The sequence below is a fragment of the Tamandua tetradactyla genome, chromosome 3 (genome assembly GCF_023851605.1).
Source record: "Tamandua tetradactyla isolate mTamTet1 chromosome 3, mTamTet1.pri, whole genome shotgun sequence".
NCBI lineage: Eukaryota > Metazoa > Chordata > Mammalia > Pilosa > Myrmecophagidae > Tamandua > Tamandua tetradactyla.
In genome coordinates, this window is record NC_135329.1 from 161,055,931 (window position 1) to 161,082,358 (window position 26,428).

A 26,428-nucleotide genomic window follows, 5' to 3' on the forward strand; every position below is an offset into this window, starting at 1 on the left:
ACATGGTCTTATACACATAAACACACATTGCATGTACATTTGTTTAATAACTAAATGCAAAATGCTGAGAACTTAATTTTTCATTACACTGTGAGTTTACTTTGTTTACAGGAAGGGCCAGTTTTCATTGTAGGGGAGCAGACAGTGGTCGTCCCTCCCTATTTTTGCCCCTTAGCACCCTGCTTTCCCCCCAGAAAAAGAAATAAAGGGTATTTCTCATGAGTTGAAGAATATAGTGTCAAGTACTCACAAGTAAAATCTCTGGAGAAAGTTCTTGGAAAGATTTTTTCAAACTGGAGTTGAGATTATTTTGTTTTCCCTCCAGGCATTGAAGAGAGGATTTATCTTTTCTACTTCTTCTCTTAAAGAGATCAAGAAGCTGAGGAGTGAACGAGAAAATAAATAAATGCAACTTGATCCTGCCAGCAGTAAAAGGACCAGGTCAGAATTTGAGGATTATTCAGCCTGCAGTCGCCCCTGGCTATGGGAGAAAAGTGGGAGCCTCAGAGTCTGCTTCACACATCACCCGCAGCTAGGAAGAGCCCAGCTTCCTGTTAGGTCATTCCAACTCTGACTCTATTTAGACTAATTTTTCCAGACTTTTAAAAAGCCTTTTCAGTTATGGAGGGAAAAGACAAAGGAAACAACTTACACTAAGATCTCAGACATTACCATTTTTGAATAAATATTTCTTTTACTTTCCAGGTTTCTTTTGGTAATCAGTTAAAATGGAACACTTTTTCTTTCAGTTATGTGCTATTTTTAACATTCCATAATCATCATTATATTATTATTTAAGAAAACTTTATTTTTTTCAAATTATCTCATCTACCCTATTAGTATATTTATAAAAAATCTCTGATGGTTACTGAAGGTTCTTCTTATCTGAGAGGCGGCATAGGGTATTCTCTATTCTAGCAAGCCAGGGTTTAAACTCTGCCTCAGCTATTTGCTAGCTTTGCAACTTTGGCCAAGTAATTTATTTCTGTTTCAGGTTCTTTTTCCCTAAAAAAGGTGATAATAAAAATTTCTGGGTTTGATATGAATACTAAATGGATTACTACATATCCTGCATTTAGGCAAGACCCAGCACATAGTAAACCCTTAAAAAAATGTTTGCTATCCCCACCAGTATTTTAAATGTTATTGTTATTGCTATTATTTTTATATAATATTTATTTAAAGCTATCACTCAGCCTTGCTGGTATCAGGTCCCTAACATAAAGGTTAAACTGCAGTATTTTCATAGTGGAATTATGATCATGCAGAAATAAGATCACTAGAAATTTAATAGTGTTTTACGTGATTTAAGATCACTAGATATTTTTCAGTCATGAAGGTTGAAGACATCTCAAAAACCTTTAAGTTTCTGGTTTCTTCATCTCAGAGTCTTTGTACCGTCAATGTTTTATGTTTCTTCTTTTTGTTCTTTGACGTCTGTGTAAGCAAAAACTTTTACTCGTGTGCTTTTAATATTAATGAATAATTTATAGGTGCTTGGCCCATAAATTCTCTCATTTAATTCTCACAACCACCTTATGAAGAAGACCCTCTCTGTCCATTTCACAGATGAGGAATCTGAGCTGTTGGTGAGGTTGAGTACAGTTTGTGGAATTGTAATTCAAATCATGTCACAGATTCCAGCATCTGGGTGCTTGAACTATCCTCTATGCCTCATGTTAACTCCTAAACTTAACTGCATAACTTTCCCCTCAATTCTTGCAATTAAACTACTGTTTTGGTTTGCTAAAGTTAGCAAAATGCAATTGTTTCGATTTGTTAAAGCTGCTGGAATGCAAAATGCCAGAAATGGATTGGCTTTTACAAAAGGGATGTATTAGGTTGCAAATCTACAGTTCTAAGGCCATGAAAATGTCCAAATTAAGGCATCAAGAGGAAGATAACTTCTCTCAGGAAAGACTGCTAGCATCTGGGGTTCCTCTGTCACATAGGAAGGCACATGGTGACTTATAGTGGTTCTCTCCAAGCTATCTCTGGGCTTTCTGAAGGTCCTTGCTTGTTTTTCCTGTGACTTTTTTGTCTCTAAACTCTCCAAAATGTCTCTGTCCTTTATCCTCTCATAAAGGGCTTCAGTAAGGGGATTAAGACCTACCTTGAATGAGCTGGGTCACATCTCTATGGAAACAACCTAATCAAAAGGTCCCACTCACAACAGTTCTGCCTCCACAGGAATGGATTAAAAGGATATAGTCCTTTCTGGGGTATATAACAGATTCAGACTAGCACATTCCACCCTAAGGACCCCAAAAGACATGTTATATGCATATGCAAAATACATTTATTCCATCACAATATCACAAAAGCCTTAAATCATTTCAGTAACAATGAATAGGGACAAAGTTTCATCAAAATCAGATACAGGCAATGGTTTGTCCTAAGGCAAAATTCTCCTCCCCTGTGGACTTGTGAAACTCAGTACAAGTTATCTCCTTCCAACAAAGGAGGGACAGTCATAGGATAAATGTTCTAATTCCCATAAGTAGAAATTGGAAGGAAAACAGGGGTCAAAGTTCCCAAACAGATGTGAAAACCTGCAGGGCAAACTCCATTATATTTCAAAGTCTGAGAGTCATCAACAGAAAGAGATTTTATCCTTGGGGCTTGAGAAAGCTGCAGTTCCACCTTCTCCAAAGTCTTACGCAGTGGCCCTGCTCTCTCTAAACACTGTTGTGAGAGTTTTATCATTTCCAAGCAGTGGGGAGCATTGGGGAGACCACCTTATTCTCAGCCCCACCCTCCTCAAGCATCTGGGTAGCACTGAGACTCCCTGTCATTTCTGGAACGTATGCTCAACTCTCAGAGCAGTGAAGTGATGTCTAGTGATTCCCAGTCCCTGGGGAATGTGCTTCATCCTCTGTGATGCCTGAGGCAGCAGCCTTCTTCCTGAACAACAAGGCTGCCAAGTTCCCTTCAATTCCCCAGAACTCTGGGTGGTCACACTGTTCCTGAAAATGGGGCAGAAGGTGCAAAGGATAGGCTGAGCCTGCTTAAAATTAGGCCTAAGAGTCATCCCCAAGAGAACCTCTTCTGTTGCTCGATGTGGCCTCTCTCTCTCAGCCAACACAACAAGCAAACTCACTGTCCTGCTCCTCTCTACAGAACGTGTCTCCCAGTGTGGACCTTCCTGGCAACATGGGACAGAAATCCTAGAAAAAGCTGAGGCTCGGCATCAAGGGATTGAGAAAATCTTCTCACCAAAAGGGGGAAGAGAGAAATGAGACAAAATAAAGTATCAATCGCTGAGAGATTCCAGAGTCGAGAGGTTATCCTGGAGGTTATTCTTATGCATTAAATAAATATCACCCATTTAGTTAAGGTGTAATGGAGAGGCTGGAGGGAACTGCCTGAAAATCTGGAGCTGTGCTCCAGTGGCCATATTTCTTGAAGGTAATTGTATGATGATATGGGTGTCACAGTGTGACTGTGTGATTATGAGAGCCTTGTGTCTAATGCTCCTTTTGTCTACCTTATCAACGGACAAGTAAAACATATGGATTAAAAATAAATAAATAATAAGGGAAACAAATGTTAAAATAAATTTAGTAGATTGAAATGCTGGTGATTGTGAAGGGGAGGGGTAAGGGGTATGGTATGTATGAATTTTTTTCTGTTTTCTTTTTATTGTTTTTTCTGAATTGATACAGATGTTCTAAGAAATGATCATGATGATGAATATACAACTATGTGATGATAGTGTGAGTTATTGATTATATAGCGAGAATGGAATGGTCATATGATAAAAATGTTTGTGTTTGTTCATGGTTATGTATCATAAATAAAAAATTAATTAATTAAAATAAAATACTGGAGAGTAAAAGAGATATCGAGAAAAAAAAAAGAAAATGGGACAGAAGACCCACCCTCTACAAACTCGAGGGCAAACTCTCCCTCTCCATGTGCATGGGTGGGTCTGCTTTCATGGCCCAATGTCTCTTTGCTCCAGACCTCAGTTTCCATGGTTCTGCCTTTGAAGTTATTTTTCCTTTAATATGTCCCCTTTCTGTCTTTTTTAGACCACACTGCCAGTGGTTCAGTTTATACAGATCCCAGAACAAATTTATTGTTTTCCACGCAGTATACAGGGATTCCAGCCATCAAACAATAGGACTTTCAACAAATTGTTTCTGGATAATTCCATTTCAGACAATATGACTTTCTACAAATCGTTTCTGGATAATTCCATTGACATGGCTAACTGGTTCTTCCATGGTCAGTTAAATCCTCACATAGGGCACTAATTTCTGGGATCTTACTTTTTGGAAACCCAGAATTTTCCAAATCATCAATTTCTGGTTTCTTTGTACTTAACAGTTCAGTTCTCAGCTTATCCCTTTCCTCTTAAATTGTACTATAAACTGCAAGGAGAAACCAGGCTGCATTTTCCACATTTAATTAGGAAATTTCCTCAGCTAGATATCCCTAGCTATCTCTTTCAAATTCTCTTTTCCATATAAAAGCAATACTCAATTTTGCCAAATTCTCTGCAACTTTAAAAAAAAAGTCACTGTTCTTTCAGTTTACAATGACACATTCATCGCTCCTGCTAAGGTCTTATCAGAAGGATCTTTAGAGTCCATATTTCTACCCATAATCTCTCCAAAGGAATCCAAGACTTTCCTGTCAAGTATTTCGCAATTCTTTCAGAATTTTCCCATTATCCATTTATAAAGCCATTTCAGCATTTAAGTTATTTGCAGATTGCAGTACCCCATTTCTTTGGTACCAAAATCTGTTTCAGTTTGCTAAAGCTGAAACTTCTAAGGTCATGGAAATGTTCAAATTAAGTCATAAAAAGGAAGATACCTTCTCAGAGGAAAGACTGCTGGTATCCAAGTTCCTCTGTCACATGCGGAAGCACAAGGCAATGTTTGCTGGTCTTTCCAAAATTTCTGTTGGCTTCTGTGGGTCCTTGCTTATTTCTTCCTGGGCATTCTGTCTTTGAGCTCTCTCCAAAATGTCTCTGCCTTTTATCTGCTCTCAAAAGAATCCAGCAATGGAATTAAGACCCACCTTGAATGGGCTGAGTCACATCTCCATGGAAACAGCCCAATCAAAAGTTCCCACCCACAACAGGTCTGCCCCACAGGAAAGGATTAAGAGAACATAGTATTTTCTTCACATAACCGATTCAAACTAGTACATCAGTATATCAGAAATGAGTTGGCTTTTATAACGGGGATTTATTATCTTACAAGCTTACAGTTATGAGGATGTGGAAATGTGTAAATCAAGTCATCATCAAAAAACACCTGGACACTGGAGACAGGCTGCATGATACTCAGCTACTCCACCACATGACAAGTCATGTGCTCTCCTCCTTAACTACTGGGTTTCAGCGCTTTCAGCTTCTGGCTTCCCCGTCTGTGGCTTTCTTTCTCAGCTTTAGTGTTTTTTTCTCTGTGTCTTTTTTGGCTTTTTCTCTCAGCTTCTGGCTCCTTCTCTCTTGTTTCATTCTCTTATAAAGGACCCCAGTAAGAGGATTAAGACCCACTGGGAGCATGCCACAACTGAAATAACCTAATCAAAATATCCCAACCATGACAGGTTTATACCCACAGGAATTGATTAGCTTTAAGAACATGCTCTTCTGGGTTCCATAAAGTTTCAAACCATCACAACTACATTTAGTGTTCCCTTTTTCCTCAGACTGGTAAGGAAAGTTATCTGTCATTTGTACTGGAACAGACATTGACAAAACATTTAGCCAATACAGATATTCTGCCCTGTTAGAGGTAAACTCAGCCAATAAGTTTCCCTTGCTTGGGAACTTGATCTAAGAGGTGTGTGTGTGTGTGTGTGTGTGTGTGTATGTGTTTAAAGCAGACAGTGCAAGGCTTTTACCTAAAAAGCTTAGACAAAGAAAGTGCTGGCAGCCATGATGGATTGTGTGCAAAATGATAATATGGAGAAAACCAGTTGAGAGAGAATGGAGAATGAAGCAGACTGAAGGAATAAATGAAAGAGAACTTGTAGCCTCCGAGAAAGAAATAGGAAAAGAATGGTAGCAAGAGCAAAAGTGAGCAAGAGAGAGGAGAAAGTGATGATCTGGTTGTTTCAGTTTTCCTAAGTACTCAAGAACATACATCCTTGTAATAAATCCCCCGGTTTCTTTATGGTAAATGAGAAGTCTCTTTTACGTATTATATAAAGAGCTCTTCTGTCTGAAAGAGCCACAGCTGAACTGAAATCTCCAGCATGACAGGAAAGAACTCTGCCACTGAGCCATCGTTGCCCACCCCCAGGTATCATAGATTTCATGTTTAAGCTGCACTTGGCATCACTGAAAACTTTTCACAATTTTATTTCCAAGTAACTTACACAAATCTGGGTATTCTTTTCATGAAAAATCTTGGGAACTTGATGTTACCTTATTTGAGTGGTATAAGTGAACTAAGCCTTTCTTTCCCTGAGGCTTGCTTCAAATCTTGTTTGTCTTTATATTTCTAGCTTGCTATTCCACTATGTATAACTCTACCTCTAAATTATCTGAATAAAATAAGTTTTCTCACTAACAGTTTGATTATATGCCATTGCACCTTAAATCCCTCCATATCTAATCAGTATCTCTTTGTTCCAAATACCCACCTATTAGTAATGCTCCATGCTCTACTTTCCATTCCTCTCATGTCACCAACCTCTGTATGTTTTTTCTTTCCAATAGCAGCCCAGGTCCTTACTAGGAGCTTTAAAACATTTTTTTGACAAAGTTAAAAAATTAGACTTTTTTCTCTACTTGCTCTATATATCAAGAAATATTTCCATATTTCCGAAGTTTATCCACCAAGAATTCAGTCAATTAAAATATCTGTTCTAACATTTCAGCTAAGGCTATGTGATTGAGATGTACTATGCAAGGAAATTGGGTCCTTATAAGCATTGTGAAATTGTAACTGACAAGTTAGGAATTAACAAGTGATCATGATTGCAGAATCATTATATAGATATTTCTTTATATGTATAGGGTATTAGAATAACTAGAGGAAAATACCTGAAATTACTAAGTGTAACTCAGCTGCCGCGATCTTAGATAATGATTGAATAGCTATATAACCTTTATCTTGTGACTCTAAAAACCTGTGACTGGCCCCATCTGTAACCCCTAATCCAGTTTTTCAACTTTAGAGTCTTAACACCACAATGTTTATTAATGAAAGAATTTGAAGCAGCCCAGGAACTAACCCAACCCAATTCCAAAACTATCTTGCTGGATGAAGCTGGATCTAACTAAAATTGGCCCCCCTGACATGGGCAATAGCCTAAACTTTAACTTGTAAGTGACCTATACCTTATTATAATACTAAAAATCATGCCCATCGTTATATTACGGCTGCCATTTTCTTACATCCATTCTGTGACTACACGTATAATCATTAATTTTATTGTGCATGCTCAGTAATCAAATTATATCTAACTTCCTCATCGCAAGTCATTGTATTCATTATCCTAAAACCTGCCCATCCTTTGATACAATGAAACTATCAGAATTATTGCAGTTTGGGAGACAGATTTTTAGGCCAACAGGCTATCTGATCTGCTTCACGCTTAGCGATAAACTCTTCCTCTCTTTGAAACCCGGGTGTCATAGAATGGCTGTTATGTGCATTGGGCAGAGAATCGCCCGACTTTTGGTTGGTATCAAGATAGAGCACAGAGCTACAAGGTAGAGAACACCAAAACTAGAAAGGATGTTAAAACTCAAATTAGAAGTTTTGATAAGCATCCCAAACAAAATTATCACATTAAGCACTCATTTCACACATATATGCCTACTGCAAACTATTTGTGAAATTAGATATTCCATTATTTCAACTTTAAACACTTCTTGCACAAAGCATGACTGTAAAGCTCCCATAACTGGATTAGGTGGCAGATTAGTCTCTCAGCTTCTCTCTGTCTCAGTGTGTGTGCTTATATCCAGAATTTAAACAATGTAATTTTTCTGGTTCACTTTTCCCATCACCCGGAGACAATGCGCCTTTTCAGATTTCAGATGTAAAAAAACAAATGGCACCTAGTCTTTATCAAATTGTATTGATTGAAACTCTGGGTAATAGATATGACATATACAAGCATAGATGCAAAATTGCCTCTCTATTTATTTCATTATTAATGCGATTACCTTGTATCTCAAATACCTGTTTTTGCTGATGTGGAAAATTCAGTCTTTCCCAATTCTAGGTAATTTACTACTGACCAAATTAACAATTTAAAATGGAGTCATTTCAGATAAATGCAGTCAATTAAAATGTCTCCTGCTTTCACTCCTTCCCTTCTTCCTGGGGTAACTAAGCCCTTGGAAGTGTTTGGGGGGAGGGCCTCTGACCCACTTCCTGCCCTCCAATCTGACTGTTTACTGCTGAGAGAGCTCATTTTGCCTGGTCTTGCCCGTTAGAGTTTGGTAAGATTTTGGAATTAAAAATATGTTCTCACTTCAGTTCCTTACTTAGTTCTTGCAATTTAAAGCCACGGCTATCAGGCATATTTTATCTTGGAAGGGTAGAAAAATCCATTCTGCAACTCAGATGATTCTGATCTTTCCTGTTAGTTTTATCTGCCCAGGGCAAAGGGGGAGGGTAAATAGAAATAGAAAAACATACCATGTAGTTTTAAATTAAAATACTAGCATCTACAGTCCAGCAGCCTCACATTTAGCCAAATTTAAGCTCATTCTCATTTTAGCAGTAGTTGCCTCTAATAGGTATTAAGTATGATTTTGAAGTCAGACAGACTATATACATGATTAATTTTTCTTTAGACATTTTTATTTTTTATTTTTTTAGGACATTTTTCTTTTTTTACAGTCCAGTGCCTCAATTTCCTTAGCCTATAAATGGAAATTAGGCAAAATATATATCTAATAGGGACAATTAAATATATGTAAGGGAGTAATGATATACTTGGCTTCTATTCTCACTCCTCTCTGTGGTAGATTATATTATTCCTTAAAAAAAATTTCCTCCTCTCTCTCTGGGCCCCTCTTTGGTAACGGGTGAGAAAAGTGTATTTCCCTCTCCATCGATGTCAGATTTTTCCACACTGCTAGCTTTGGCTAATAGAATGAGCAGAAAAAAGACATGAGCCACAACTGAGTATAATTTTTATTTCATATATATATATATATATATATATATATATATATATATCCCTTCTTGGCAAGGTTTATGAATTTTATGATACACCTCTCTCTAGTTGCTTGGGTCAGGCACACATGGCAAAACATGCCTTCAGAATCTCCTTCTCAGAGAGGGCTCCTTTTTGTTTCCATTTTCTTTTTTCTCTTGAGAATAACAAACAAGCTTCTTTTATTCTCTATAGAAAAAAATAGTTAAAAAAACAGTTGTGATAGTACTCTCAGTATGCAGTCTTCATTCGCTTTAGGTCTTACAATGTTAAATATAAATCTTGGAACAGATGTTTTCTGGCAAAAGAGAAAGCACACAAGAGAATTTTAGTTTTCTCTATTTTGTGTGTGATGGAAAGTGCCTTTTGCTCTTCTGTGAGGAATTGATAGGGATTGAGTGTGGCTAGGAGACACAACCTGTGTGGTTTCTTCTCCTCCTTTCCCAGCTCTGTGTGGAGATAAAAATCAGGACACCACAGTCTTTTCTCCCAGCTTGCTGTTTCATTCTTCCTGGAAACTTTCCTAAGAAAGGGGAAAAAATCCAGATGAAATAGTAGACTCCTGTGAGATACAATCTGATAAGTAGTGAGGAAAGAGCTTTAAGGTTTGCCCAACCTCTTGTCCCAGGTTCTGTCATGTGTGAAATGCATCCCATAAAGATGAGTGCTTCCATCTATTTACCATATACTCTTTTAAAGCTCAGATTTAATTAGGAGAAGTAATGTTTTATTTAACAAAGGATTGTAGAGCCATTATGTGCCAGAAACTATTCCAAGTGATTTAAAATTTTTAACTAAAAGAATTTATTTGCGCTTGGTGACGATTCTGTGAGATAGCCCACAGAGTTTAAACAACTTAAAAATATTAAGTCTAGCTCTTGGATCCTTGTGCTTAACCCATTATGCCATGCAGCCTCACTATACTTTTTTAGGAGCAAGGTATTTGTAATTTAAAAATCCCTTTGTTCTTTAGAGGATGGGATCGGTACTGACCCACAGAAACCTTGGGCAGTTCAATACAGACAAAGAGAGAAAAGGCCAGGGAAAGGGGAAGCAAAATTGCTGAAAATAAACTCATAGTTCCATTGCTGAAGGAGATTAACTCCTGCTGTGCTCTCCTTAGTTTCGGTATCTATTCTTTGGGATAGAGTACCCTGATACTCCCTTTAAAGAAAATTAAGTCTTAGAGGACAAAGGAAAGGAGAAATCTTGACATTTATGATTTTCCACAGTTCTCAGGACCTTTCTTACCTCTGTAGTAGAGCGTTAAACCTTGGAGTTCATACTTGTAACACTTATGGATTTTATTCCTTTATCTTCTGTACTTTAATTTTTGCTCCTATTTATTTTCTTGTTTTTTTTTTGACAGAATTTAGGTTTTTCCATTTCTGGTTCTTTTAAAATTATTTTGCTGTAAAAATTATTCTTAATCACTTTTCATATATATATATATATCACTTGCATTCCACTTAGTTTTTAAAATTTTGTTTACCTCAACAAAATACTTAATTTAAATAGTATTATTACTTTTAATGTTATTTTAGTTCTAATTTTAGTGCTGTCTATTTAAACACTAATTTGTATTGTATTAATGCATATGTAATATATGGCATCCATCTCTGTGACTATAACAAGGTGTTGATATACCAACAACCCTACTAGCATCCTAACCTCCCCTTAAATAAAATCAGACTAAATGAATCTAAGATCACCACAATGAATAATTTAATAGGCCCAAAGACAAAGAATATTTACAAGAATAAGTTTACCTATCAGGACAGTCACTGGCAAAATGCATGAAAAATCTATCTTCTCACATTGCAAACTATTTTATTCTGAATTTTCCAGGAAGGTTTTATATAAAGCATAAGTTAGTTTTAGTCCAGCCACCTATTACCAGCATAAATTTATACTAATAGGCTTTTCTTTATGGATTGGGTTTGAGAGATAATTACTTATACCATAGATCAGCTCATCTTTCTTATTGGTTAAGAATGTTAGAAAAGTTTGGCTTCAGAAAGGATTATACTTATTTCTTTGGACTGGAGGCAGTGAGCAAAATCCTTGCTAGAACCTGGCCTCAGAGAATCTGGTTAATTAGATAACAAAATCCTGCCCAGTATATTACAGCACACAAGACCAGCCAATCATCCTTATTCTTTCCTCATCTGAAACCTCAGCCCTTGTTTCAGCTGCTAAAGCTGCCCAAATGCAATATACCAGAAATGGGTTGGCTTTTTCAGTGGGGATTTATTAGGTTCAAATTTACAGTTCTAAGGTCATGAAAATGTCCAAATGAAGGCATCAAGAGGAATATACCTTCTCTCAGGAAAGACTGCTGGTATCTGGGGTTCGTTTGTCACATGGGAAGGCACATGGTCATGTCTATTGGTCCTTCTCTCAGGCCTTGGTTTCAAAATGGCTCTCTCCGTTTCTGTGGGTCCATCTTGCTTCTCCTAGGGTATTTTCTTTCTCTTAGCTTCTCTGAATTCTCTCCCAAAATGTCTCTGCCTTTTATCCTCTCATAAGGGACTCCAGCAAGGGGATTAAGACCCACCTTGAATGGTCAGGGTCACACATCCATGGAAACAACCTAAGCAAAAGGTCTCACCTACAATAGGTCTGCACCCACAGGAATGGATTAAAAGACCCTAAGTCTTTTCTAGGGTGCACAACAAATTCAAACCAGCACAGCCCTCTATAAATAGATCGATTGAATTGAGTAAGAACCAGTTCCTAGACCCTTGGCTCATTCCCATAACTAAGTACAGACTTTCATTTTTGGAGTGTGTGGGTTTCTGCAAAATAAGGAAAGGCATTTCCTTATTTTAATGCATTTAGATGCATTAGAACTTTCTTCAACTTTTTGACCTTCTAGAAGTTAAGTTTTATATTTACTCCAGGGTTTCCCAAACTTGGCATTTTTGACATTTTGAGCTGCATGATTCTTTGTCATGGAGGGATGCCTTGTGAATTGTAGGATATTTAACAGCATCCCTGGCCCTACACATCAGATGTCAATAGAACGCCCACTTCAACCTCAGTTGTGACTGCTAAATTGTCTCCAGGCATTGCTAAGTGCCCCTGAATGACAAAATCTTCCCAGTTTGAGAATAATTATTCTACCCTGGGCCCAACTCTGGCAAACCTCATTGTACCTAGATAATTGTTTCCTGCAATGCCTGACCATTTTTCCCACATTCTCATTCAGGGCATGTTCTGAAATTCTTCTCTGTGAGCTTGTGACTCCCAGGTGGTTTCTTTCCAAAGTTCATTAACAGGATTATAGAGCGGGTCATTCTCTCAACCTATTTTCATTTTAAATAAAATGTACCAGTAAAGTAAAATATATATTTAACTAAAAATGCTTGTTATAGAAAATATGGAAATTATAGAAAAGAGAAATCTCAAGCAATATCTCTTAGTCATAACCTATTTCTTAAATATAAGAATGCTAAAAAGGTTGTTCCTTATATGCTCAATTGGATAGATATATAAACAAATATATATGCTATATATTCCCTTTTGCAAAAGCAAGACTATATTGTATCTTTCAGTATGTGGTCTTTTTAATCAACATCTTTTTCATGAATTATATAGTTTTTTAATACGTGATTATAACAATTCCATATTATTTAATTATAAATGTGGTTTTAAATTTATTAAACCAATGTCTTGTTAGAAAAGCTACATTTTAAAAATGAACCTAAAACACCCAAATTCAACAACCAATATATTCTAGAAACCCTGCAATCTGCCCCTACATTGCTGTCAATTATATATTTGTCCTCAAAGGAATTAGGCCCACTCTACTATCTAAGGCCAAATAGGTTGTTGTCACAGATCCATGAACTTCTTTATTTTATTAGATAAATGACTACATCTACCCATAGTATGACACTAGTAGAAGACTTATCCCCTGCTATTATAATAATCATAATTATAGCAGAAGACTTTTATCCCAGAGATTGATATTCTTCTCTTAGAATGTTGCATGATAGTTTTTAACATGAAAAAAAGCTATCTGATAATATTTCTTATAAGCCATTACCATACCAGGAGGGTTGATTGAGAATGAGATAGAGGGGGGAAATGTGCAAGACTTTGGGAAGTCTGTTTAAAGATAGGACATAGGCCATGGCATGAGTTCATCTGTTAGAATAAATTCTATGTATAATGGATACATATGTATGTTAAAATTTGTCTCTACTGTAATAGAACCCCAAGATTATGTTATGACTATATATATGTGTGTGTGTATTTATATATACATTTAAAAGTTTTAAATGCTACCAGATTATAGGTTCAAAAGAAATTGAGAGCTCACCAGGGATTATTGCACTGACACCCTCTGTGAAGGGCAGAGGTAGGATTCCTGGAATGTCCAAGTCTTGTGACTCTGCTTCTGTAGGAATAATGGCAAGATCATTAAAACCCACGTTTCTTGGGAACATCTGGGAAGGATAGTCCAGAAGGGAGCTCCAGGATTCACTACTCCTTCAACAACAGCTGGTGAACAGGCAGAATCTGTCTGAAACAATTGTTCTGGGGCTTTAGAGTTCAGAGGAGCAAAAGTACAGCATCCAGGGAACAGCTGGACAAACTGAGTAAAAACACTGTGAATAACTTGCTCCGCAGAGGATGCCTGTGCCCATTTCCCGCTCTTAAGGGAGGTCACCTTTGGTCTAGTCCCTGGCTGGCTGCTGTGGATGTAGAGGGAAGTAAAGGTCTCTACCCCAGGAATGGGGGGTGGGGGGCAAGGGCATGGCTGAGTACTGATCATGGCTTTTGATCGATGAATTTAGATCTCTGGGTCCCAGCTCTGAGCCACTATTTAACCTGCCCCAGCCAGGGATTGCCCTGGCCATTGTTTTAACCCTACCCCTAAACACAGTGGAGGTTTAAAGACAGGGGCTCCTTAGGGCTTAGGGAAACAGTTTGTTGAAGCACAGCTTTGGGGAAACCATCCAAAAGCTTTTGGTGTCTTTCCTGACCCTCTCCTTGGGGCTTTTTGGAACTGGTCTGCAACCCCTTCATGGTTCCTTGGCCTTGTTTAAGCTGGGTCTCAGGGAGTTGAAAGACAGCATGAGATGCACAAACATATGCATCTTCGGTGTCCCAGAAGAAGAGAAGAGGCAAGGGACAGAAAGAAGAATTTGAGGAAATAATGGCAGAAAATTTCCCAACTCTTATGAAGGACACACATATACATGTTCAAGAAGTACAGCATACTCCAAACAGAATTAACCCTAATAGACTTACTTGGAGGCACATACTTTCAGAATGTCAAATGCCAAAAACACGGAGATAACCCTGAAAGCAGCAAGTGAAAAGCAATTTGTCACATAGAAGGGAACTGCGGTAAGATTAAGTGCTGATTTCTCATCAGAAAACCTGGGAGCAAGAAGATAGTAATAACATATTTAAAATACATGAAAGAGGAAAACTACCATTGAAGAATTCTTTATCCAGCAAAACTGACCTTCAAAAATGAGATTGAGTTTAAAATAGTCACAGGTAAACTGAGAGAGTTTGTCAATAAGTCACCTGTCCTAAAAGAAATACTAAAAGAAGTTCTGCAGGCTGACGGAAATATGAGACACAGAGGCTTAGAGGAAAGAGTGAAAATGAAGATAATCAGTAGGGATAACTGAAAGGGTAAAAAGAAAGACAAAAGTAAGATATGACATATAAAAACCAATGGATAGGAGACAGATTTGGGGTTGTTACAGGGCTGTTAGGCTGTAGGTTCTCCTGCTACAAATGTAGTAATAAACTCTTTCTCTCTTTGAAACACTGGTGTCTCAGGAATTGGTTACTGAGCGCCTTGGACAGAAGAATCCACGGCCTTTGTCCGGATTTGGTGACCCTCTGGGATGAATGCCTGAATTTCTGGAGCCCCAGCGGAGCAGGTGAGCCAGGTAACGGAGCCTTTTGCAGCCTCTGGACTGAATTTAGTCTTGAGGCTCGGCCGCCAGGGCTTATCTATTCTGCCGGCACTCAGAGACTTTTGGCACCTTAAGAAAGCTTCAAAGATAGAAACCGTTCCCAGTTCCAGGTGAGGACATCTGACTGGGTGAGCGAGTCATTGAGGTAGAAGTGGAAAGTAGGCAGTTCAAGTTCCCTTTGGCCTAGGCCCGGGTCGTGCTTCCAGAATGACCCCTCTGCTCTGACCTCCTCACCTTCTGATTCTGGGTAATGTGTAGGCTATGAAGCCCTGGCCTAAACCAACAATTAACTGGTGCTTGATGAAATTAAGTAGGCCTGTTTAAGTGTTAGCCAATGTGTTACCTAGGCATTGGTTAATTGTTAAATTAATTGATAAGTGTTTTATGTCTGTTTAATTGTTAACTGATGCATTTGGTGTGTGCTCTGTACAGTGCTTGAGGGCCTGGCCTAAATTTGTCTGTTGATTATACTTCTAAAAATGAGTACCCCCACAATTAATTGGTATTTAAAGAAGTTAAGTAAGCATGTTTAAATACTAACCAGTGTGTTACCTAACTAAAAGTTGATGTTTGTTTGGCTGTTAATCGGTGTGTTAAGCTTTCACTGCTTGTTTGTTAGCTGGTATGTTCAGTCTAGTTATTAATTGGTGTGTTCCTGCATTTATATTGGTCAAATGTTTGTAGCTGGTTACTGATTTTGGAAGTTCTTTTAAAAAAGGAACCTTTAAGGGTATTGAAAATTGATAAGATTTTGGTTATGAGTCTATAGAAAAGGTTTTATTTCTGTAACATATTCTGGTCTCAATATGATTTAAAATGAAAATACTGCCATTATAAGTTAAAGATTACAGTTAGAATTATTCTGCAAAAAGTATAAATGGGATGAGATAATATATTCAGTCCTTTATTTGTCCCTTTCAAAAGTATTTCTGTGTATCTGTTTTTTTTTTAGTAACTATTAGTAAATTCTTGAAAGCGCTCTATTTGAACTACTTAGAAATAATTAGGTGCCTGATATAAATATATAAATTGGTACTTATGAAATATAAAAGCAAAAACTCTCTGAATGGCAAGATTCAAAAGCCTTAGTTTTGTAATTACTGCAAACAAAGGAGGACATTTGAAATAAACTGCCCCTGGAATTTCCTTAAAGCAGCAGAAAACTGCCAAAGAGCTGCCTCTGGAAAAAGCAAAGACCTTTCTAATGATATTGGTCACAACTTTTAGTAAAAGAAATCTAATAATTAAAATAGTTAAAAGAAAAGCATAGGAATTCTCAAAATTCCATGGCCCTCACGGAAAAAACTTTCAAACTCAAAAGGCCTATTATTTTTCTGTCTGTGCAACCTATCTTTGCCCTAAGGCCCAACCTATCTTTGCCCTAAGGCCCAACCGCATAAAGCAGTTATGGGAAGACCTGGGCACAGAAAGGTAAGGAAAGGTATGGTTTAGAATTCTTTTTTACTGGGTCTGGAGATTAGAAATGCTAAGCATAAAGGATGTTACAGGATAGGCTATGCTTATTAATATATTTTTTTCCAAGTAATACCCTTGCAATGGTAACTGTAGTAGATAGATTATATTAATATGTAAATAGCCTTGGGATAGGAGTAATTGAATAATGTCTAATTATCAAATCTCAGTAAGTAAAATGAGAGATCTTTGAGGGATAAGAAAAAGTTTTTCCTGAATTTAGACTTGGGACAAATTAAACAATTGTGGTTTATTTTCTAGAACTTAATAGTCAATGTACTTTTAAAATTGTTTGTAATTTTAAGATATTATGAAAAGAAAGAAATTTTTTTCAACCTCAAATAAAAGGAAGTTTATGCTAAATTTTGAGCTGAATAAATGTGATTTTATTCTGCTTGGGTGTGTTCTCCTTAAATCTATATAAGCTTACTGAAAAAAAGCTAGTATTATATATATATATATATATATATTCTCAAAATTCCTCTTAAAATAGTCCAACTAGAGGGGTTAAATTACATAAATGAAACAATATACCTGATGTTAATAATATTTATATAAAGTAAGTATATGCTGATGCATCAAATATATTTTATTTAAGACATTGGTTAAATTTGGTGAGAATATAAATGGATTTTCTTATAACCTTATTTGCCTGCATTTCAAAGAATCACTTTTCGTTACTTGGCCATTTGTTACCTCAGCATGTGTAGGAATTTGAATGTGCAGTAGCTTTTTTTTTTTTTAATGTGGGCAGGTACCAGGAATCGAACCCGGGTCCTAGGGCATGGCAGGCAAGCATTCTTACCTGCTGAGCCACCGTGGCCCACCCTGAAGTAGCTTTTTTAATGCCAGTCTGTCACAAATAAAAAGACATATCTTAACTTCAAAGGGTTTATATCCTAATTAGAATATACATGTGTTAAGGCAAAGTGTGCTAACAAAGGAATAAAATCCTGGAAAAATTTAAAAAACAGAGAGATAAAGAATGACCTAAGAAATCCTCATAGAAGAGGTGATACTTGTAAGACCTTTAAATGAGAAAGGAGCATTTAAACAAATATAATTCTGAACTAGTTTTTAAAAACTATAATTTAATTTTGTGAACTAACACATTCCTGGCATTATGTAGCAGTTGGAAATAGTGTTGAGAAAATTTAAGGGTTTTTTCAGGATATAAACCTCTTAAATTTAAAAAAGCTGATTATATTCAAACTTGGGGTTTTCTGACCTCTGAAAGCAGTGCTGAGTTAAACTGTGAGATTTTGGGTACATTGTGGAATAATCATTTGTGCATTGAGTATAAAGTATGTGAATACTTTGCTGTATTCCAAATCCAAGCCTGAACTTCTTCCTTCTTCCATTATCTTGTGGTATCTCTCTTTCACCTTTCATGAATACTGCTGTTGGAAGAGAGTGGGCAGGTTCAAAAGCTTTGTATATCATATGTTAAAAAAAAAGAGAAAGCTTATGTGTTAAGCTGAATATTCAGCTTATTTGTATGTATATATTCATACAAAACTAAAGTTTAGTTTTCTCCCTGTTAAAATAATGTGGATATCAGAATATTGTCCTTGTTAATGTTTATGTAGGCAATATCCTTTATTTCAGAAAACAAGTCTTCTCACTGTTAAGGGAAAAACTGTTACAAATAATTCGTTCTTTCACCTTGTGTACATAAGGTGCTAAAATAGTTCAATCTATTGCATAGGAGGTATTTGGGAAGTATTACAGTGGTTAAAAAGACACTTTATACCGTGTTTCCAGTTAAATTTGTATAGGTAAAATATTATTCATATATTAAGAGATTGTATAAATTCCTAAAACTTGATAATTTTCTCACTACCCATGTTATGTCTTGATACTAATCTGAATAATGTTAAGCAATGCTATGGTGTGGTTAGTCATGGCTTTAGTTATTCTAAAAAAGCTACAGATCATAGAAACTGCCAAGTTATCAGTTAATACTTATCTAAAAATGTAAGTGCTCAACTTTATTTCTTTTAACTAAGAAGGATATTTATTGAAGTAATTAAAAGATGTTACAAGGATGCATTAGTTATGGTCCTAAAAGGCTGGATGTTCATGAGTGCATTGTGCATGGCTGCTGGGACAAGGAAGCCCTCTCCTCAATCAGCCACACATACATCTACCCTATTAAGGAAGGTGTCTGAGGTTCAGATTGGTTGGAACTAGGCTAGGCTGTGCTCAACTTTAAAGGAAAGGTTGAACAAATTTCTATGTTATATTTTATCTGTTAAATAATATAACTCTGGTAAATGTATAAAAGTGAACTAGAACAAAACTTCTGCTATGGCTCTTTAACATAAAATGGCTGTCTAATGTTTTTATTTCTTAAAGATACATCATTTAAAATGCTTATAAAGATTAAAGCTCAGGTTATAAGCATTAACTGTTATCATTAAATTCTGAGGTGCTTTACTCTTTGTATAGCCCAGTAGTTCCCTGGAACTTTAAGTAAATATCCCTGAACACTGATATTCAGATTTGGTTCTCCAGCTCTGAAAATAAGCAGCAACAGTTAAAAGAAAAAAACAAAACTGAAAGAGATCCACCTCCTATTAAAGAATGTGATGAAACTGATCTGGTTAAAGCTAAGGTAAATCAATATACAAGGTAAACAATAATATTGTCTATATTTTTAAAGCTTTAACTTTTGTGTGAGATAAAAGAAAAATGTTTGTTTTGTCCAAACTTTGCACTATTTAATTTAATTGGTCTATTCAGTTAAACAACCTAATTCAGCTTTTTTTGACATAGAACTTGGAACAAGGAACAAATCTTAATGTTGTGTTCAAGTTAATGTTGTGCAATGATGCATTTCAGAGTATTTGGGGCAGAAAATGAAAAAATGTTTGCAAAGTCCCTTGCATGATTGAGAAAGATAAATGTATTAATCCTCCCCACCTGGGAAGAATTCCTGACACTTTTCTTAAGCAAGAGGGACTCCAAATTATCAATCCCAGGCCTCAATTTTGAGGCTTGCCCTTAGGAAATTTATTTTTGTGATAGTAAACTGAACCTATTAGGATTAGTGCCTTAGAGCCATCTCCAGGAAATCTCTGCTGTTGTACAAATGTGGTCTCTCTCTAAGCCAAACTGAGCATAGCCCCATTGTAGGACATGATTTCCATGGATATAAGCCTGGCACTGGAGGCATGAAAAATAACTGGCCCTGGCACTGCAGGACACCACTGGCCCTGGCATCGTGGAACTAAACTGGCCCTGGCACTGTAAGCCAAGGATGAGCCTGGCCCTGACATGGATGAACTGACCAAAAGGGGGAAAAGAAATACAGTTTCAATGGCTAAGAGATTTCAAATCAAGTCGAGGGAGCAATCTGGAGGTTACTCTTATGCAAGCTTCAGCTAGATTCTACAAACTGCCACAATATGGCAACCCCCAACCAACAGTGTTCTTAGAAACCCTAAAAGATATCCAGTGCCCTATAACATTTTACTTATCAAGTCTGTTTTTCAGACATGAAACCTGAGGTTGTTCCAATGCCAGAGAAGTTCTGAAACCCAGAGATACTGGACTCTCCAAAAATAACAACGGGTTTCATCAGTTTATCCCTTTGCCCCATAATAACAATGCACCCCTTTTAGCCTGGAAGCAGTTAGAAGGGTGGTAGCCCAGATATCCCTCAAGATTGAGAGATTATTATCAAATGAGAGGGAGGAATTATAATTGAAAAATTAGGATTTAAGGGATGATTTTGATTACTGAATCATATTCCTTTTTGCTTTCTGGGATATTGGAGTACACAGCGGAATACCTGAAAGCCCTAAATATAATTCAGCTGCCCTGATATCTGAAATGAGTGTAAAAGCCCTTATCCTGTGCCTTCGTGACTGCAAAAACTGTTACACCTTTATCTAGTCATTCTCTTATAGAGCAAAGTCCCCAGTGCTAATGAAGTCAGTCATTAACTACTTCCTTCCTTTTGGTTTACACCTTTAGTAGTGAAGTGATAGCTCTGCCTCCTCTACTTTCAACTTATGTTCTCCTATTGAAATGATGATGATAATATTTATCTCCTTTTCTGCTTTGATCTTATTATCTGAAATGACCTAATCTCTCCTTGCTAAAATCCTTAAAAAGCTTGAACCCCCTAAACTCAGGGAGACAGATTTTGAGCCATTAAGCTGACTGTTCTTCTACTACACATGTAGGAATAAACTTTTTCTCCTTGATAAAAAAAAAAAAAAAACCAATGGATAAATGGTTAAAGTAAGTACTGCTTTTATGGTCATAACAATGAATGTTAATGGATTCAACTCCCCAAACAAACAATGCAGACTGGTAGAATGGATAAAAAAAAAATTATGAACTATCTATATGCTGTTATAACACACTCACCTTAGGCCCAAGGACACAAATAGATTGAAGATAAAAGGTTGGAAAAAGATATTCCACACAAAGTATAACAAAAAATAGCTAGGGTTACTGTACTAATATCAGGCAAAGTAGTCTTAAAGTTAAAAGCTGTATTAAAAGACAAGAAGGACACTAGATATTAATGAAAGGAGCAATCCACCAAGACAAAATAATAAACATTAATACTTACGCACCTAATCAGGGTGTACCAAATACATGAGGCAAACATTGACAAAACTGAAAGGGGAAGTAGACATCATGACATAATAGTTGAAGACTTCAGGTAGGGCAAGACGGCAGCGTTGTTAGGTGTGGAATTTAGTTTATCCTCCAATGTAGCTAGTAAATAGCCAGGAATGTACAAAACAACTACTGGGGGAATATCAGTGACCAGACACCAGTTTGGAATAGGGGGAATGGCTGAGATCCCACAAAGAACTGAAAGTCCCATAAGTCATGAAGGCTGGTGCCCCTCCCCCACAGACAAAGCAGGCTGGTTTCCGGAAGGGAAAAGAAACAGACTTTAATAGTAGCAAGGGTTTAGCTCAATCAAGCTCCAACTGCAGAATTAATGAACAAGTTCTGGCAACTGAAAACAGACTTCCAGCACAGATAAAACTGGAATAAGAACTAAAGGAATGAGGACTTTTTGCCCCAGCAGGAGAGGGACAGGGCTGATGGGGGGAAAAATGGAGGCTCTTAGAGTTGTGTAACATATAATACTGGAAAAGGGCTGGACCCCAAAGAAAGGGGGAACATAGAGCCTGGAGATACATAGAACTATATACCAGTACAAGCTGCCCAAGGAGTGGGGGTCCAGTTCTGGAAATGCCTTCTGTCGTTGTTTTTTCTTTTTTTTTTTTTTCACTTCTTAACAGCTCATTAGATAGAACTGCAAGCACTTTCAGGCTCCAGCACTGCCCCAGGCAAGGGCAGAACTAAGGATATCTAAAAGACTAAGTAACTAGTCAGGTAAAAGGGGCTAATTCCCTGAAGGGTGTATCTTTCCCAAGAAAAGAAGGATGGGATTCAGCTCAAGTAGAATCCCTCATTTAAGAAATTCAGGCCTGGAATACAGAAGCAATCAAAGCCCACTTACTACCTCACCTCTGTCTCAACCACGACCCCGCAGGAAGAGTCTGCTGAAATTTATGGCACCACATCACTTTAAGCTTGTGGGAAGTTACAGGCAGACAAGTGCCTCATGCTGGGCAGGATAGGAAAAGCACAGATTCTAGAGGCTTCATAGGAAAGTCTGACAAACTGCTGGGTCTCACCCTCAAGGAAACTTGTTCCAGGTTACTCTCTCCTCCTAAGACATGGGCCTGTCTGGTTTGGTAAAATCTGACTGGGGTCTATAATATCTGAAGAGACCATCCTTAAAAACAAACAAACTAACTAACAAAAAACTCTCCATATAGGTAGGGCAAGACACAGAAAAACAGGAACTGAAAAATTCTGATCAGTTAAACAGAACCTATGCTAGAGGTCTAGAACAAGTTGAACTGAATGTCAAAGAACAGATAGAGAACAAAGCCATCCATCAAGAAAACCCTAGGTAAAAGAGTGAAAACCTCCAGAATAAACTAATTAAGGAAATCAAATGCTTAGACACCAGCAAAAAATAGTGAGTCATACTAAGAAAATCAAAGGTATGGCCCAGTCAAAGGAACACACCAACACTTCAAATGAGATGCAGGATTTGAGACAACCAATTCAGGATGTTTGAAAAGACATGCCAAATCTCATTAAAAAATCAAATCAGGAAAGAAATAACAAAGATAAGAGCAGAAATAAATGAAATTGAGAATTAAAAAATAGAAGGAATCAACAAAACCAAAAGTTGGTTCTTTGAGAGGATCAATAAAATTGGCAAGCCTTTAGCTAGAATAAAAAAGGAAAAAAGAGAGAAGATGCAAATAATCAAAATCAGTAATGAGAGGGTGCATTTTTACTGACCCCATAGAAATAAAAAAAAATATGAGGATACTATGAGCAACTGTATGCCAACAAACTAGAAGTTTTGATTAAATAGACAAATTCCTAGAAACATGTGAACAACCCACACTGACTCAAGAAAAAAATCAAAGACCTCAACAGACCAATTACAAGTAAAGAGATAAAATCAGTCATCAAAACCTCCCAAATAATAAAAGCCAAGGACCAGTTGGCTTCACAGGTGATTATCCCAATCATTCCAAGAAGATTTAATAACAGTGAATTCTTTAAAAAATTTCAAGAGGATGAACACTACCTAACTAATTCTGTGAAGCCAATATCACCCTAATGCCAAGTTCAGATAAAGATACTACAAAAAAACAAAATTACAGACCAATTTCTCTTATGAATATAGATGCAAAAGTCCTAAACAAAATACTTGCAAATCAAGCCCAATAGCACATTAAAGGAAGCATATACTATGATCAAGTGGGTTTTATTCAAGGTAAGCAAGGGTGGTTCAACAAAAGAAAATCAATTAATGTAATGCATCGCATTGACAAATAGAAGGGGAAAAATGACATGATCATCTTGATTGACAGAGAAAGGATACTTAATTGAATCCAGCATCCTTTCTTGATAAAAAGACACTTCAGAAGGTGAGAATGGAAGGAAACTTCCTCAACATGATAAAGGGTATATATGAAAAACCCACAACTGCATCATACTCAATGGGGAAAGATTGAAAGCTTCCCTCTTAGATCTGGAACTTGACAAGGATGCCCACTATCACCATGACTGTTACTCAATATTGTGCTGAAGTTCTAGCTAGAGTTGTGAGGTAATAAAAAGAAATGAAAGCCATTCAAATTGGAAATGAAGTAAAATTTTCAGTATTTGCAAATGACATGATCCTACATATAGGAAGTCTTGAAAAATCTTCAACAAAGCTACCAGAGCTAATAAAGACGTTCAACAATGTGATGGTATACAAGATCAATATGCAAAAATCAGTAATTTTTCTGTATATTAGTAATGAGAAATCTGAGGAGGAAATCAAGAAAAAAATCCCATCCACAATAGCAACTAAAAGAATGAAATATCAGAGAATAAATCTAACCAAGAATGTAAAGGACTTAGACACAGAAAACTATAAAACATTGATAAAATAAATCAAAGAAGATAAATAAATGGAAACATTCCATATTCATGGACTGCAAAATCATGAAGATGTCAATTCTATATTGATTTATAGAGTCTATACAGTCCCAATAAAAATTTCAACAGCCTTGAGCCTGTGGTGGTTCAGCAGGCAGAGTTCTTACCTGCCATGCCAGAGACCAGGGTTTGTTTCCCGGTGCCTGCCCATACGAAAAAAAAAAAAAAAAGAATTTCAATGGCCTTTTTTGCAGAAATGGAACAGCCAATTGTCAAATTTATTTGGACAGGTAAGAGGCCACAAATTGCAAAGATACAGTGGTCATAACTATATGGAACTGGCATGAAGATAGAATCAAATTGTGGGTTTAAAAGTAGATCTTCAGGTCTATGGCCAATTGATATTTGACAAGGCTGCCAAGTCCACTCAACTGGGACAGAATAGTCTTTTCAACAAATGGTAATGGAAGCACTGGATATCCACATGTAAAAATTGAAAAAGGACCCCTGTCTTATCCCTCATACCAAAATTAACTCAAAGACCTAAATATAAGAGCCAGGACCATAAAACTTCTAGAAGAAAATGTAGAGAAGCATCTCCAAGATCTTGTGGTAGGCAATGGTATCCTAGATTTTACATCCAAAGCACAAGCAATGAAAGAAAACAGATAATTGCAACCTCTTCAAAATTAAGAACTTTTGCACTTCAAAGGATTTTGTCAAGGAAATGGAAAGGCAGTCTGCTCAGTGGGAGAAAATATTTGGAAACCACATATCAGATAGGGATTTAATATCCAGAATATACAAAGAAATCTTATAACTCAACAATAGAAGACAAACAACCCAATTTTAAAAATGGGCAAAAGACTTGAATAGATATTTTCCAAAGAGGAAATACAAATTCCCAAAAAGTATGTGAAAAGATGCTCAACATCACTAGTTATTAGGGAAATGTAAATAAAACCATGAAGATATATCACTTCACATCTACTAAATGGCCACTATTAAAAATCAGAAAATTACAAGTGTTGGAGAGGATGTGGTGAGTTAAGAATACTTGTAAAATGGAACAGCCACTGTGGAAGACTTTGGCAGTTCCTCAGAATGCCAAATATAGAATTACCATATGCTCTAGCAATCCTGCTACTCAGTATATACCTAGGAAATCTGAAAATAGGGACATGAACAGACATTTGCACATTTACATGTGTATACCACACAAACTGTATATATCACACAAACTGTGGTATACACATATAATTGGCTATTATTCAGCTGTAAGAAGTAATGAAGTCCTGATGCACACAACAACATAGATGAATCTTGAGAGCATTATGTTGAGTGAAATAAGCCAAACCCCAAAGTACAAATATTGTATGATCTCACTAATATGACTAATTGTAATAGGCAAACTCATAGAGTTAAAATATGGAATATAGGTTATCAGGAGATAGAATGGGGGTATAAAATGGGGAGCTGATGTTTAATTTGTGCAAAATTTCTAAATAGGTTGATTGTAATTGTGTTCTAGTTTGCTAGCTGCCAGAACGCAATATACAAGACTGAATGGCTTTTAAAAAGGGGAATTTACTAAGTTGCTAGTTTACAATTCTAAGGTCAAGATAATATCCCAATTAAAGCAAGCCTATAGAAATGTCCAATCAAAGGCATCCAGGGAAAGATACATTGGTTCGAGAAGGCTGCTGAAGTTCAGGGTCTCTCTCTCAAGTGAGAAGGCACATGGCGAACACAGTCACGGTTTCTCTCTCAGTTGGAAGGGAACATGTGAATACAGCATCATCTGCTAGCTTTCTCTCCTGGCTTTCCATTTCATGAAGCTCCCTGGGAGGCGTTTTCCTTCTTCATCTCCAAAGGTCTCTGGCTGGTAGACTCTGCTTCTCGTGGCTATGTCATTCTCTGCTTTTAGAAATCTCTCATTCTCCAAAATGTTTCCTCTTTTATAGGATTCCAGTAAACCAGTCAAGACCCACCCAAATGGATGGAGACATGCCTTCCCTAATCCAGTTTAACAACCACTTTTGATTGGGTTACATCTCCAGGGAGGTGATCTAATTACAGATTCAAACATACAGTATTGAATAGGAATTATTCTGCCATTACAAAATGAGATTTTGATTAAAACATGGCTTTCCTAGGGTCCATACATCCTTTCCAACCAGCACAAATTGTTTGGAAATGGATAGTGGTGATGGTAGTAAAGTATTGTGAGTGTAATTAATAACTCTGAATTACATGTGTACATATGGTTGATAGAGTTGTGCATCTATTACGTGCATATTGTTGTAGAGTTGGGTTGTGTATGTTACTAAAAGTAAAGTTGGAAGACAAAACATGGGACCAGATAACATCGT

The 26,428-nt window shown here is 36.8% G+C and overlaps 1 protein-coding gene across 4 annotated transcripts in view; it reads right to left on the bottom strand.

The window, feature by feature from the left end:
• The window catches only part of TFPI (tissue factor pathway inhibitor), a 110,737-nt gene extending 105,716 nt beyond the window's left edge, over positions 1–5,021 (bottom strand). For 2 of the 4 annotated variants that reach the window (XM_077154392.1, XM_077154393.1), the window contains exon 1: positions 251–532. The gene's annotated coding sequence lies outside the window, so the exon portion shown is untranslated. Of the gene's footprint in view, positions 1–250; positions 533–4,824 lie in introns of those variants that run through there. The other 2 variants (XM_077154390.1, XM_077154391.1) reach the window with 2 other exon arrangements.
• Between the last annotated feature and the right edge of the window lie 21,407 nt (positions 5,022–26,428).